The sequence below is a fragment of the Manihot esculenta genome, chromosome 13 (genome assembly GCF_001659605.2).
Source record: "Manihot esculenta cultivar AM560-2 chromosome 13, M.esculenta_v8, whole genome shotgun sequence".
Taxonomy (NCBI): domain Eukaryota; kingdom Viridiplantae; phylum Streptophyta; class Magnoliopsida; order Malpighiales; family Euphorbiaceae; genus Manihot; species Manihot esculenta.
Genome location: NC_035173.2, coordinates 19,900,237 through 19,912,816, shown reverse-complemented (window position 1 = coordinate 19,912,816; position 12,580 = coordinate 19,900,237). Strand labels below are relative to the sequence as shown.

The window sequence follows — 12,580 nt, the reverse complement described above, 5'->3', positions numbered from 1 at the left end:
CTTGATAATTCGAAACTTTCCATACTGAATCTTGGAAGAATGTAAAAACTTCAATGCAGAACTTATTATTAAGAAATCCTTCCATTTCCATGCTTGCATCATTCCCTCCTTTCTCAAAAGTATTTTTCCTCGAATCTTCAGCTATGATAATAAGAGAGGATGTAATGCATATGGAGTATTTTTCAATCTTGTCTTCTTGATTTGCAACTCCTCTAGGATCAAACATAGGCAAATAAACAAGTTTGTAGACTCATTTGCAATGTCAAAGGCAATTAGGATTTCAGTAGCATTCAAATTTTGGATAGACTCATCACCCTTGACCTTTTCATCATGGTAGTCTTTTGAATTGCGAATAAGAACATCTTCATCATATATGAGCTCACCTCTTTCACCATCTTCTTCATCAATTGTAGACTCAGATTCCTTATAATATTTGAGTCCAACATATTCCCAATCGATGATCTCTTCTTCATAAGAGTTCTCCTTAAATATAGTTTGCATATCAACATCATCATGTTATCATGGTGGCTGATGAGATTGCTTTACCTACTGTAGCAAAAGCTTCTCTAGATCTTTTGCTTGTTCTTGAAATTCTCTTAATTGCATTTTGATGATAAGATCACAATTTTCTCTTAAGAATTTGATGATTTTTTATTGGTACATTTGATCTAATTTCTTCTTCTTTTATATGTTATGTTTTTTTTTTCTCTCTTCTTTTTTTTACTATTTTTTTGTAAAAATATAATTATTTTTTTCTCTTTTTCTCTTTTTTGACCCTATTTTTTCTTTTTTTTTTAAATTAAATTAAAGGCTGAACAAAATTAAAATAAGGATATAAAACTAAAACTAAATGAAAAAAGATTATAAAGCTTACAAAAAATAAATATAAATAAATAGAAATTTATCTATTACTATGCTTTGAATGCAAAGTATTTAGCCTATTCTCTGATACTAAATTAACGTGAAATCCATGATCAACTTGTAATAAAAAAATCTCATCACACAACTTAATAATTAAACATGGCAAAGATATCTTTCAAATGTTGCTTATCACTCCTCTCATAAGCCAATATGATTAAAAACGAAGATTATGGAGCAATGAAAACTAGCTAGAAAATGTCACAATAAATTCTTGATAAGTTATTTAAGTATAAAGCAATAAAATTCAAATTAGAATATTATAAGTTTGAATCTTGATAAATTGCTAAATATGAAGGAACAAAGAATTAATCATCTTTGCATTGGATAAAAGGACTGAAGTTTTAAAAATAAATTCTTATTATAGAAAAAAGAGAGATTTATAATTTAGTTCCTGAATATTGCCATTATTAATAAGTCAGTCCCTGTATTTTCAAAAACCTATTAAAACGTCCTTAACTTTTCTTTCCGTTAACAAAATAGTTCTTCTATCATCTTTTCCGTTAAAAATAGATAAAGTATGATGAAGAAAATTTTTAAAATCCAATTTTTCCCTCAAATAAAACTCCTTATTTAGTCCTTGGATATTGCTATTATTAACAAGTCAGTCACTACATTTTCAGAAATCTATTAAAACGTTCTTATTTTTTCTCATGTCTATTAAAACATCCTTAGTGTTTCTTTCCGTCAATGAAATAGTCCCTATCTTTTTTCATATCTATTAAAACATACTTATCGTTTCTTTCCGTCAACGAAATAGTCCCTCATCATCGTTTCTTTCCTCAACGAAATAGTCTCTCCCTACATTTTCAGAAATTTATTAAAACGTTCTTATCTTTTTTCATATCTATTAAAACGTCCTTATTGTTTCTTTCCATCAACGAAATAATCCATATCTTTTCTCACATCTATTAAAATGTCCTTATCGTTTTTTTTCCGTCAACGAAATAGTCCCTCCTCCTCCTCCTCAAAAAATAAGAAAAAGAAGAAGAAGAAGAAGATGATGATGATGAAGAAAAAGAAAAAAAAAGTATCATCTCCTCCTCCTTAAAGAAGAAGAATAAAAAGAAAAATCGAAGTAGAATCAAAGAAGAAGAAGAAGAAGAAGAAGAAGAAGAAGAAGAAGAAGAGGAAGAACCGCTGAAGAAGGAGGAAGAGGAGGAGGAGGAGGAGGAAGAGAAGGGGGGTAATTTGTTTTTTTTTTTATATTTTTAACGGCAGAAATAGACGGAAGGACTATTTTGTTGACGGATAGAAAAGATAATGACGTTTTAATAAGTTTCTGAAAATGTAGGGACTGATTTGTTAATAATGGCAATATCCAAGGAATAAGTTATAAATCTCCCTAGAAAAAAAATATCAACTTCTTTAACTTATTCTACTTATGTACAAAATTAAGGCTATTTATAGTAAAAAAATCTTTCTAATCCTAATTAGAATAGAAAAATAAAATAAATTTTGAAATGAAAAAATAAAATAAATTCTAGTTGAAATAGAAGAATATAAGATAATTCTATTTGAATAAGAAAAAATTAAATCTAATCTTACTAATAAAAGGAAATACTACATTAACTAGAAAATCTCTCTTTAATTAAGAAAATATACTTAAGCTGGAAAATCCTATTTTAACTAGGAAAACTAGTTAAAATAAATATATATTGAATCAAAATAACTAATGGGCCTAAATAAATCTTATGTAACATTGAAACTCAGAATAATTTAAAGCCTAAAATCACCACAATAGAAAATATGAGACTAACATAAGAAAATACGGGGTCATAACCCTTAGACTGTATTTTGGGCTATCTTCCTTGATTCCTTTCTGCCAAAGATCCTATTTAGCTCATTCTCAAGTCCTTCAATGGATCCCCATATGTTCTAAGGTCGATCTTTCCATCGTTTTCCAAATCGCAAAATGCCACTAACAAGCTCCTTTCCATGTTTTCTTATCTTCTAACTATGATATTCAACATGAATAACTTGAATTCTTCTTTATTTCTCATGATTCAAAGGTTTCCATATTGAATCTTGGAAGAGTGTGAAGATTTTGATGCAAAAGTTCTTATTGAAGAATCTTATCATTCCTGTGCTTGCATCATAACCTTAGCTCTAAATAATTCCTTTATATTATGATTTAATCTATATTGATGCTCACTACAAGTTTTGTAGTCATCTTGAATTAAAAATTTATGCATGCAAAAACTAGGACTAATTCCCTTAATATCATCAATGGACCAATCTAGTGCTTTCTTATGCACCTTCAACATTTCTAGCAATTTATTTTCTTCCTCAACCCTCGAATGATTAGAAATAATAATTGGGTATGTGAAAGATTCTCCTAAAAATGCATATCTCAAATGCGAGGGGAGTGATTTGAGCTCAAGTTTAAATGTTTATTTATTCTCACTAATCTTGTGTATTGTTTCAGTGTTATTGACTACAACAATATTTTTAATCAATGGCTCATATCAAGTATCAATAATATATTCATCAAGCATGCAATCAGGTTCACTTTCAAACTTAATTTCACAATCATTTAAATTCATCAACAATATCAATTCTAAAACAATCATCAGTAGTATTAGGATATTTAAAAGAATGCAAAACAGTAAAAGTTACCTCTTCTTATTCCACTCTCAAAGTTAATTTTTCCTCGTGAATGTTAATGGGTGTCTTACCAGTTACAAGGAATGGGTGTCCCAAAATTAATGGGATCTCTCAATCCTCCTCCATATCAAGAATAATAAAGTCCACTGGAAAGATGAACTTATCCACTTTAACCCATACATCCTCTTCACTCCTTTAGGATATTGACCGAATAATCTGCATGCTGCAAGAATACTTTGCTAGGCTTTACTTTTCTATATCTAAGTTTCCTGAAAATAGAAAAGGCATTAATGGGTGTCTTACCAGTTACAAGGAATGGGTGTCCCAAAATTAATGGGATCTCTCAATCCTCCTCCATATCAAGAATAATAAAGTCCACTGGAAAGATGAACTTATCCATTTTAACCCATACATCCTCTTCACTCCTTTAGGATATTGACCGAACAATCTGCATGCTGCAAGAATACTTTGCTAGGCTTTACTTTTCTATATCTAAGTTTCCTGAAAATAGAAAAGGCATTAAATTAATGCTAGTACCCAAATCACACAAAGCCTTCTTAAATTCCACATTAACAATTTTACAAGGAATAGTAAAACTCCTTGGGCCCTTGAGCTTAGAGGCAATTTATTCTAAATAATTGCACTATATTCTTCGGTAAGTATCACAGTCTCTTGATCTTCAAGACTTCTTTTATTAAAGAGAAATTTCTTCAAGAACTTTGCATAGCTAGGCATCTGAACTAATACTTCAGCAAATGGGATGTTAATGTGCAGCTTTTTAAATACCTCCAAGAATTTCTGAAAGTCTTGTCTTCATTGCTCTTCTTAAGCCTCTGAGGACAAGGAACTGGTGATTTATATGGGGAAATAATCATCTCTACCTTTGGCTCTTTTTCTTCTACCACCTCTTATTTAACAGGAGCTTCAACTACTTGCTCTTTCTTTTCTTGCTCCTTTTTGGGTGGTCCTGTAATACCCGGCTAGATTCCGGCATCGGAATCCCTACCTTCCGGCGGAATCTCCGTTGGAATCTGAAATTCTGAAGATGCCAGAGGCTTCTAGAGGGGTAAAATGTGTTTTCTAAAAGGTTTTTACTGATTTCATGGTTTTAAATGAAATAAAAGAATTGGGTTTTAAAAAAAAGGAAAAGACCAAGGAGGCATTTGCCAGGTTCGGCCGCCGAAGGTGCCGCCGAAAGTGCCCTGTCCAGCCTTTTCATGGTTGTTTTCTATGCATGTTTAAGTGATGTTTTAGGGGGTTTTTGGGTAGTTGTATATGAGTTGTTTAGAGTGTGTTGACACCTCATTCGAGTCCACCTGTGTAGGATCGGACCCGAGGGATCGAAGAGGCCATTAGTGTTAGCTGTTGCGGAGTCAGTTCAGCGTCTGCCAGAGGTGAGTAGAACTAAACTTCATCTTTTATTTTACGAAATCAAATGCCTAAAGCATGTTCACGCATCATGTTTATATGTAATAGGTTGATTGCACTAGTTACACGAATATGACGCATTGCATTATTTATTGTTGATGTGGATGGACCAAGGCGACCCCAATAGCCCATGTTATGTATGAAAGACCTGGGTAAGTCCCTTCATGGGCCAGGCACTATACAGAGGGAGTTTTGGTGGTCATGTCCGTCTGTTATGTGGAATGTTTGTGCTGTGACGCATTTCATGAAAGCATGTAATTAATGAACTGTTTTCTTTGTTTCTACTCACTGGGCTTTTTAGCTCACCCCTCTCCCCTAACCCCAGTTTTGCAGGTCGAAGGTAGTCCAGGAAGACGTCAAGGGTAAAAGTCTTGTAATAGTATTAGATTAGTGTTTTAGTGTGGACATGTATTGTAAAATAATATAATGGATTGTAAGATAATGAAATGTAATGTAATGCAAGTATAGTAGAGTTATGTTTGTGGATTAGAACTGTGCTTGGCCCTAAGACTTGGATAGTCCCTGTTTAATACATGATGTATGTTATGTTTAGTGTGGAGTTGTGTTTGAACTAATCTTGTGGCATGTGTTGTTTACCACGCTATGGTAATGGATGAGGACCCTGGTGGAGGTCTTGTGTTATGGTTTGATGCATGCACAGGTTAGGTTTGGTTCTTTGGTTGTGACTCCGGCTTGATGTATGTTATGTAGACCCAGCTAGAGTTTTGATGAGGGCTCTAGTAGGGGGGGTCCTTTTATGTTTTCAGTTATGTCGCATACAGGTCATTTCGGTTTGTACATCAGATGTTTGAGTTTTTATGTTAAAGTTTTGATCATGTATGGGATTTGACCAGGTGATAGGAGGTATGTTTGGCTTGCTACGGGTCCCGGCGGCCTTAAGCCGATCTGAATCCTAGTGCCGGTGGCGGTTCGGGCCGTTACGGTAGGGTATCAATTTTCGAGTCGTTACAGAGTGGTATCAGAGCTTTGGGCCTCGAGAGTACGGTGTGTTGCACATCAGAAAGAGGTTGGCTTAGAGGTCATAGAAGGGCAAGCACAATAGGAAGAATCATGTCCACTAGGATAGGATGTTGAGTCCTGTCTTGATTGATGATGTGAAATGCCATGATTTTATGCATGTGCATTAATGTTATGTATGTATGATATGTATGTGGGTTCATGTGTTTTCATATGAACCGTATGATGCTAACGATTGTTTGTATGCTTGTGTGTGTTGTTCTTCAGAGGAGCCAGAATGCGAGGTGCTCGTCGATCTGTGGAATCGACTGGAGTTCCATCTGAGAGGGAAGGTTTAGACACCTTTCCCCCTGCTCTGCCAAGAGCGCAGTCGTGGGGAGTCAGCAGATGGGGAACATCAAGGGATCCTGGAAGGTCTTTTGATGTAAGCAGAGAAGGAATGGCTCCAAGAAGGATGTCAGCTAGTGTGAGGGAAGTAGAGATGGATGTTCAAAGAAGAGATGTCAGTTTGGAAATTAGAGTGTCAAAAGAAGGTATGGGAGATTCTCAGGAGGATGCTCAGACTCAGGATTCCAGAATTTCAAGTTCAGGAGGGATTGATCCCTCCACTCTGAGTACAGCCTCCACGAAAAGCAAGAAGTGGGGCAGAACCCTGAGGAGGAGGAAGAAGAAGTTGTGGAGTCGGTTGAAGTCTAGTCTGGGATTAGGTGGTGGTTCGAGCTCTGACTCAGGCAGTTCAAGATGCTTGAGGTGCGGAAGGCCGCACAAGGGAGTCTGCCATTATGGGACTAATCTATGTTACAGGTGCGGACAGGAGGGACACATAGCACGTGAGTGTCCCACTGCGCCCAGGTTGGTTCCGTCCCAGCAAGCAGCTTCAGGTAGAACAGCTCAGCCAGCAGCTCCAGCCATGGTTCAGGTTAGTGGTCGAGGCAGAGGAAGAGGGTCGGCCTTTCTTTCTGAAGGTTCCCGTGAAGAAGGTCCGTCAGCTTCAGCTCGGATCTTCACCCAAGCTCAGCAGGAGGCAGACACATCGAACATGGTGGTGTCAGGTACGCTCACTTTTGAATGTTCTGATGTGTATGTTTTTGTGAACCCTAGTGTTTTTCTCTTTCTTTAGTTGCTCTAGGAGCCGTCGAGAGGTTGAGTTGATAGCTTTTGGGCTAAAGTGTTCTCTTTGGGTCAGTAGACTCACGTGTGATCCATCTGTGGCAGAGTCAGTCTGCCGGTACAGTTCTGTGTCAGTTGAGGGTAGATGCCTTCCACCCGACTTTGAGGTCCTAGACTTGACTGTCTGGACATCAATCCAGGGATGGATTGGTTTCTGCTCGTGGTGCTATCTTGGTCTGCAGAGACAAGGTAGTCAAGTCCAGAGGACATGATGGGTCAGAGGTAGTCTTCTGAGGGAACACAGTAGGGATGCTTAAAGGTTTAATGTTAGCCTGTCAGGTTCGTAGGGTGCGTAGGAGGGGTTGTCAGAGGGTTCTAGCTCTTGTTTGAGAGTTTAGCCGTCAGGTCAGGGAACCAGCCTCAGTGTTAGTTGTTAGAGAGAGTTCTTAGTTGTTTTCCCAGGCTAGTTGTCAAGTTCACCATTTGTTAGGGAGATAGAGTTGAGCATAGGAGTGGTGTCTGGACCCAGAACCATTTCTATTCTCCCCTACAGGATGGCACCTGCAGAGTTGTAAGAGTTGTTAGAGCAGTTGTGAGGCTTGGTAGACAAAGGGTTTTATCCGACCTAGTACCTCACCCTGGATTGTTCCAGTGTGGTGGTGGGAAAAGAAGGATGAATCCTTGAGACTTTGTAATGACTGTAAGCAGTTGACCAAGGTCACTACCAAGGGCAGGTATTCCCATGCAGGATGGATGATCTATTGGGACAGCTAGTAGGAGCTGTTCCAAGATAGATCTGAAATCCGGGTACTACCTGTAAGAGTTAGAGTTAGTTTTGGGTTAGCAGTGAGAAGAAGCCAGTTAGTAGAGAAGATGAAGAGAAAAGAGTAAGGATCAGAGTAGCGCAGTGGAAGCGTGTCGAGTTTCAGGAGAAGGTTGGGTATTGCTAAGGTGTCTCCATTGGAGGGGGTGATTTCCTAGGGAGAAAGTCCATTCGGGTTTCCATGTTCCTGTGTTGTGGAAGTTCGTGTCAGGTCCTAGTAGGGTTCTTAAGGAACCAGAGGTGGAGATCTCGAGGGATCTCACCTATGTTGAGCAGTTAGTGCGGATCATGGACACATAAGTCAAGAATTAAGGAGCAAGGAAATCCTGATGGTGAAAAGTTTTGAAAATCACCACTGGTTGATAGTGAGTGTTTGGGAGACCCGGGAGTTCTACTCCAGCAGTGCCTGTGTCTCTCTTTCAGGAGAGAGATTTTTAGGTTTTGCTTGCTTGTTTATGTATGATTGATGCTATGATTTGAGATGCCTGTTTGTTTGTGGAACATTCGGGGACGAATGCTCTTAAAGGGGGGAAGAATGTAATACCCGGCTAGATTCCGGCATCAGAATCCCTACCTTCCGACGGAATCTCCGTTGGAATCTGGAATTCTGAAGATGCCAGAGGCTTCTAGAGGGGTAAAATGTGTTTTCTAAAAGGTTTTTACTGATTTCATGGTTTTAAATGAAATAAAAGAATTGGGTTTTAAAAAAAAAGAAAAGACCAAGGAGGCATTTGCCAGGTTCGGCCGCCGAAGGTGCCGCCGAAAGTGCCCTGTCCAGCCTTTTCATGGTTGTTTTCTATGCATGTTTAAGTGATGTTTTAGGGGGTTTTTGGGTAGTTGTATATGAGTTGTTTAGAGTGTGTTGGCACCTCATTCGAGTCCACCTGTGTAGGATCGGACCCGAGGGATCGAGGAGGCCATCAGTGTTAGCTGTTGCGGAGTCAGTTCAGCGTCTGCCAGAGGTGAGTAGAACTAAACTTAATCTTTTATTTTACGAAATCAAATGCCTAAAGCATGTTCACACATCATGTTTATATGTAATAGGTTGATTGCACTAATTACACGAATATGACGCATTGCATTATTTATTGTTGATGTGGATGGACCAAGGCGACCCCAATAGCCCATGTTATGTATGAAAGACCTGGGTAAGTCCCTTCGTGGGCCAGGCACTATGTGATGTATGAAAGACCTGGGTAAGTCCCTTCATGGGCCAGGCACTATGCAGAGGGAGTTTTGGTGGTCATGTCCGTCTGTTATGTGGAATGTTTGTGCTGTGACGCATTTCATGAAAGCATGTAATTAATGAACTGTTTTCTTTGTTTCTACTCACTGGGCTTTTTAGCTCACCCCTCTCCCCTAACCCCAGTTTTGCAGGTCGGAGGTAGTCCAGGAAGACGTCAAGGGTAAAAGTCTTGTAATAGTATTAGATTAGTGTTTTAGTGTGGACATGTATTGTAAAATGATATAATGGATTGTAAGATAATGAAATGTAATGTAATGCAAGTATAGTAGAGTTATGTTTGTGGATTAGAACTGTGCTTGGCCCTAAGACTTGGATAGTCCCTGTTTAATACATGATGTATGTTATGTTTAGTGTGGAGTTGTGTTTGAACTAATCTTGTGGCATGTGTTGTTTACCACGCTATGGTAATGGATGAGGACCCTGGTGGAGGTCTTGTGTTGTGGTTTGATGCATGCACAGGTTAGGTTTGGTTCTTTGGTTGTGACTCCGGCTTGATGTATGTTATGTAGACCCAGCTAGAGTTTTGATGAGGGCTCTAGTAGGGGGGGTCCTTTTATGTTTTCAGTTATGTCGCATACAGGTCATTTCGGTTTGTACATCAGATGTTTGAGTTTTTATGTTAAAGTTTTGATCATGTATGGGATTTGACCAGGTGATAGGAGGTATGTTTGGCTTGCTACGGGTCCCGGCGGCCTTAAGCCGATCTGGATCCTAGCGCCGGTGGCGGTTCGGGCCGTTACGGTAGGGTATCGGTTTCCGGGTCGTTACAGGTTCTTCCAACTGTTTACCACTTTTTAAGGTAATTGCCTTCACCTGCTCTTTTGAATTTATTTCATTGTTACTTGGCAAAGTACCTTGAATTTTGTTGAATACTAGATTTGCCAACTATCACATTTGTATCTCTAATTTTTCGATAGCAGCTTATTGATTTTAGAAGTTGATTCTAGTTTCTTCCATGAAGTCATTAGTGGCTCTGACAAGAGTTTCAACTATACTTTCAAATATCTCTTCTTCTTAGGTGGCTGAAATCCTAGTGGTGCTCTTTGTGCTGATGGTAGAACTTGAGTCTGTTGCTGATTTTTTCAACTGAAATTTGGATGATTTCTCCAGTCTGGATTATAAGTGTTAGAGTATGGATTATTTTATTAGCATCCTTAACCCATATAATTAATATGCTAAGCTTGCAAAAGAAAGTAGTCCATTGGCCACTCATTAAACTCATGATTGCCAACATAATTCTCACACATCTACACCATAGAATTAACAGAATTAGTAGTATATGTATCCAATCTTCCATTTAGAACATCTACTTGAGCTTGTAGCACAGAAATAATGTTGATCTCATGCACTCTTCTAGTTCTTTTGGGTGAAATCCTATTTATATAGAACTTAAAAGTTTTAATAGCCAACTCATCTAGCAGGTCATATGCTTGCTCTGGCTCTTTTTTCCTGAAGGACCCTCTAGCCATAATATTTCTTGTGTTGGCATTAAGTCCATAGTAGAACTTCTATATAACTAACCAATTTGGTAATCCATGATGATGGCACATTCTGAGCATGTCCTTCATCCTCTCCCAAGCTTCATAAAATGGCTTTGAGTTTATCTATAGGAAGTAATAGATGTCATTCCTCATCTTGATAGTCTTTGTTGGCAGGAAGAATCTTCCTATAAATATGTTTGCTAATTTATCCTAAATAGTAATTGATTTGGGTGGAAGATTTTGTAACCACTTTTTAGCTTTATCTTTTAATGTAAAAGGGAATAACCTCAATCTGATAGTTTCATTTGACACACCATTCTACTTGTAATTATCACAAAACTTCAAAAATTGATCTATATGGTTGCTTGGATCCTCAGTAGGTAGTCCACTAAATTGAAATGCATTCTGAAACATTTGTACCAATGAAGGTTTAAGCTCAAAATTATTAGCTTGCATTCCATGTTGAACAATGCTTGACCCAATTTAATTGACATCAGGTTTGACATAATCTTGAAGTGTTGTGCGATTCTATGGTCTAACTTCATCATCATCTATGGCCTATTGGAGCATTATTAATGTTTCCATCACCACCTTTAACAGTTACTCTATCTCCAGCCATATTTGATTCAGCTTTCAATTTAGTTTTTTATTTGAATAGGGCTCTTGCTTTTTTTACTTTCTTTTTGTTCTATCAACAAGCGCGTTCGGTTTCAAGGTCATATACTGCAAAGATTTTATAATATTTCTCATGCACTGCCTGTCAAAAATAAAAAAAGAAATAAAATAATAAAATAAAATGCCTAAAGTAATAACAAAATTTACTATTTTGATATTAATGTTGTCAATCCCCCGTAGGGGTGAGCATTCGGTCGATTTGGTTCAAAATCAAAGCGAACCGAATAAACTAAAACTGAAAGTTTAATATTTATGAAAACCGAACTGAATCAATTTTGATCAGAAATCAAACCGAATCGAACTGGTCTGGTTCAGTTTGATTGATTTGAACTTTTAATAAATTTTTTATTTTTTACACTTTATTTTTAGTATTTTAAAATTTAATTGGAATATTTTAATCTTGATATGATCTAATCACTCTATATTATTGAAAATATATATTATTATCACTAATCGGTTTGGTTTGATTTTTGTGATTTTTTTCTAATCAAAACCGAACCGAACCGAAATTATCAAAATTATAAAATTAAAAATCAAACTAAACCAAGCCAAATTAAATAAAAAACCGAATCGAATTTTCAAATTTAGTCAATTCGGTTAGTTTTTTCGATTTGAATTGAATACTGCTCGCCTCTAGTCCCCCGTAATAGTGGCAAAAACTTGACAAGTCGATAACCACACGTATATGAAATTATGTCAAGCAAAAAGTAGTGAGTAGAGTATTGTATCTACTGGGACTGGTTAAATATCGAAATGTATATAAATCTAATTATTATCTAAACTACCAATTATAAAGATGTTTGTAAAATTAAAATAAAATAAAATTAAATAATAAAATTAAATAATTACTCAACAAGATATAATTCATGAAAATAATTAATATCTAAAACTAGGTACCTTAATTTCATTTGGATTAATTGATTCATCTTATTAAAATCCAACTTTTATTACCAAAATTAAAGCAACTAATTATAAAGTAATCGATCTTTCTCTTCTGATTAAAACCAAATTAATTAACTAAAAATTATCACTTATTTCTCAATAATTTGATATTACCTTAATTAATTTCTCAATTAATGTGATTAATTTTTCAAGGCTCTGCCAGTCAATTTTTAATCTTAATTCAATTAATATTCTTATAATATTTAATTTTTTATTTGATTCTAAGACGTTTCCAACCAATAATAATTTCAAGATAATATCATTTAAGTATCCATGCTCAAAAACATTAATTTTAAAAATTGAATAATTTAAGTAAAAAAAATTTTAAGTAAAAAAATTAACTCAGATAAATTAAGAAAAATCCACAATCCA

At 36.3% G+C, this 12,580-nt stretch overlaps 1 non-coding gene across 1 annotated transcript; it reads left to right on the top strand.

The window, feature by feature from the left end:
- The first annotated feature begins 10,640 nt into the window (after positions 1–10,640).
- On the top strand, positions 10,641–10,747 carry LOC122721631. The gene has a single exon (XR_006348335.1). It is a non-coding gene; the product is annotated as a small nucleolar RNA R71 (small nucleolar RNA).
- Positions 10,748–12,580: the final 1,833 nt, after the last annotated feature.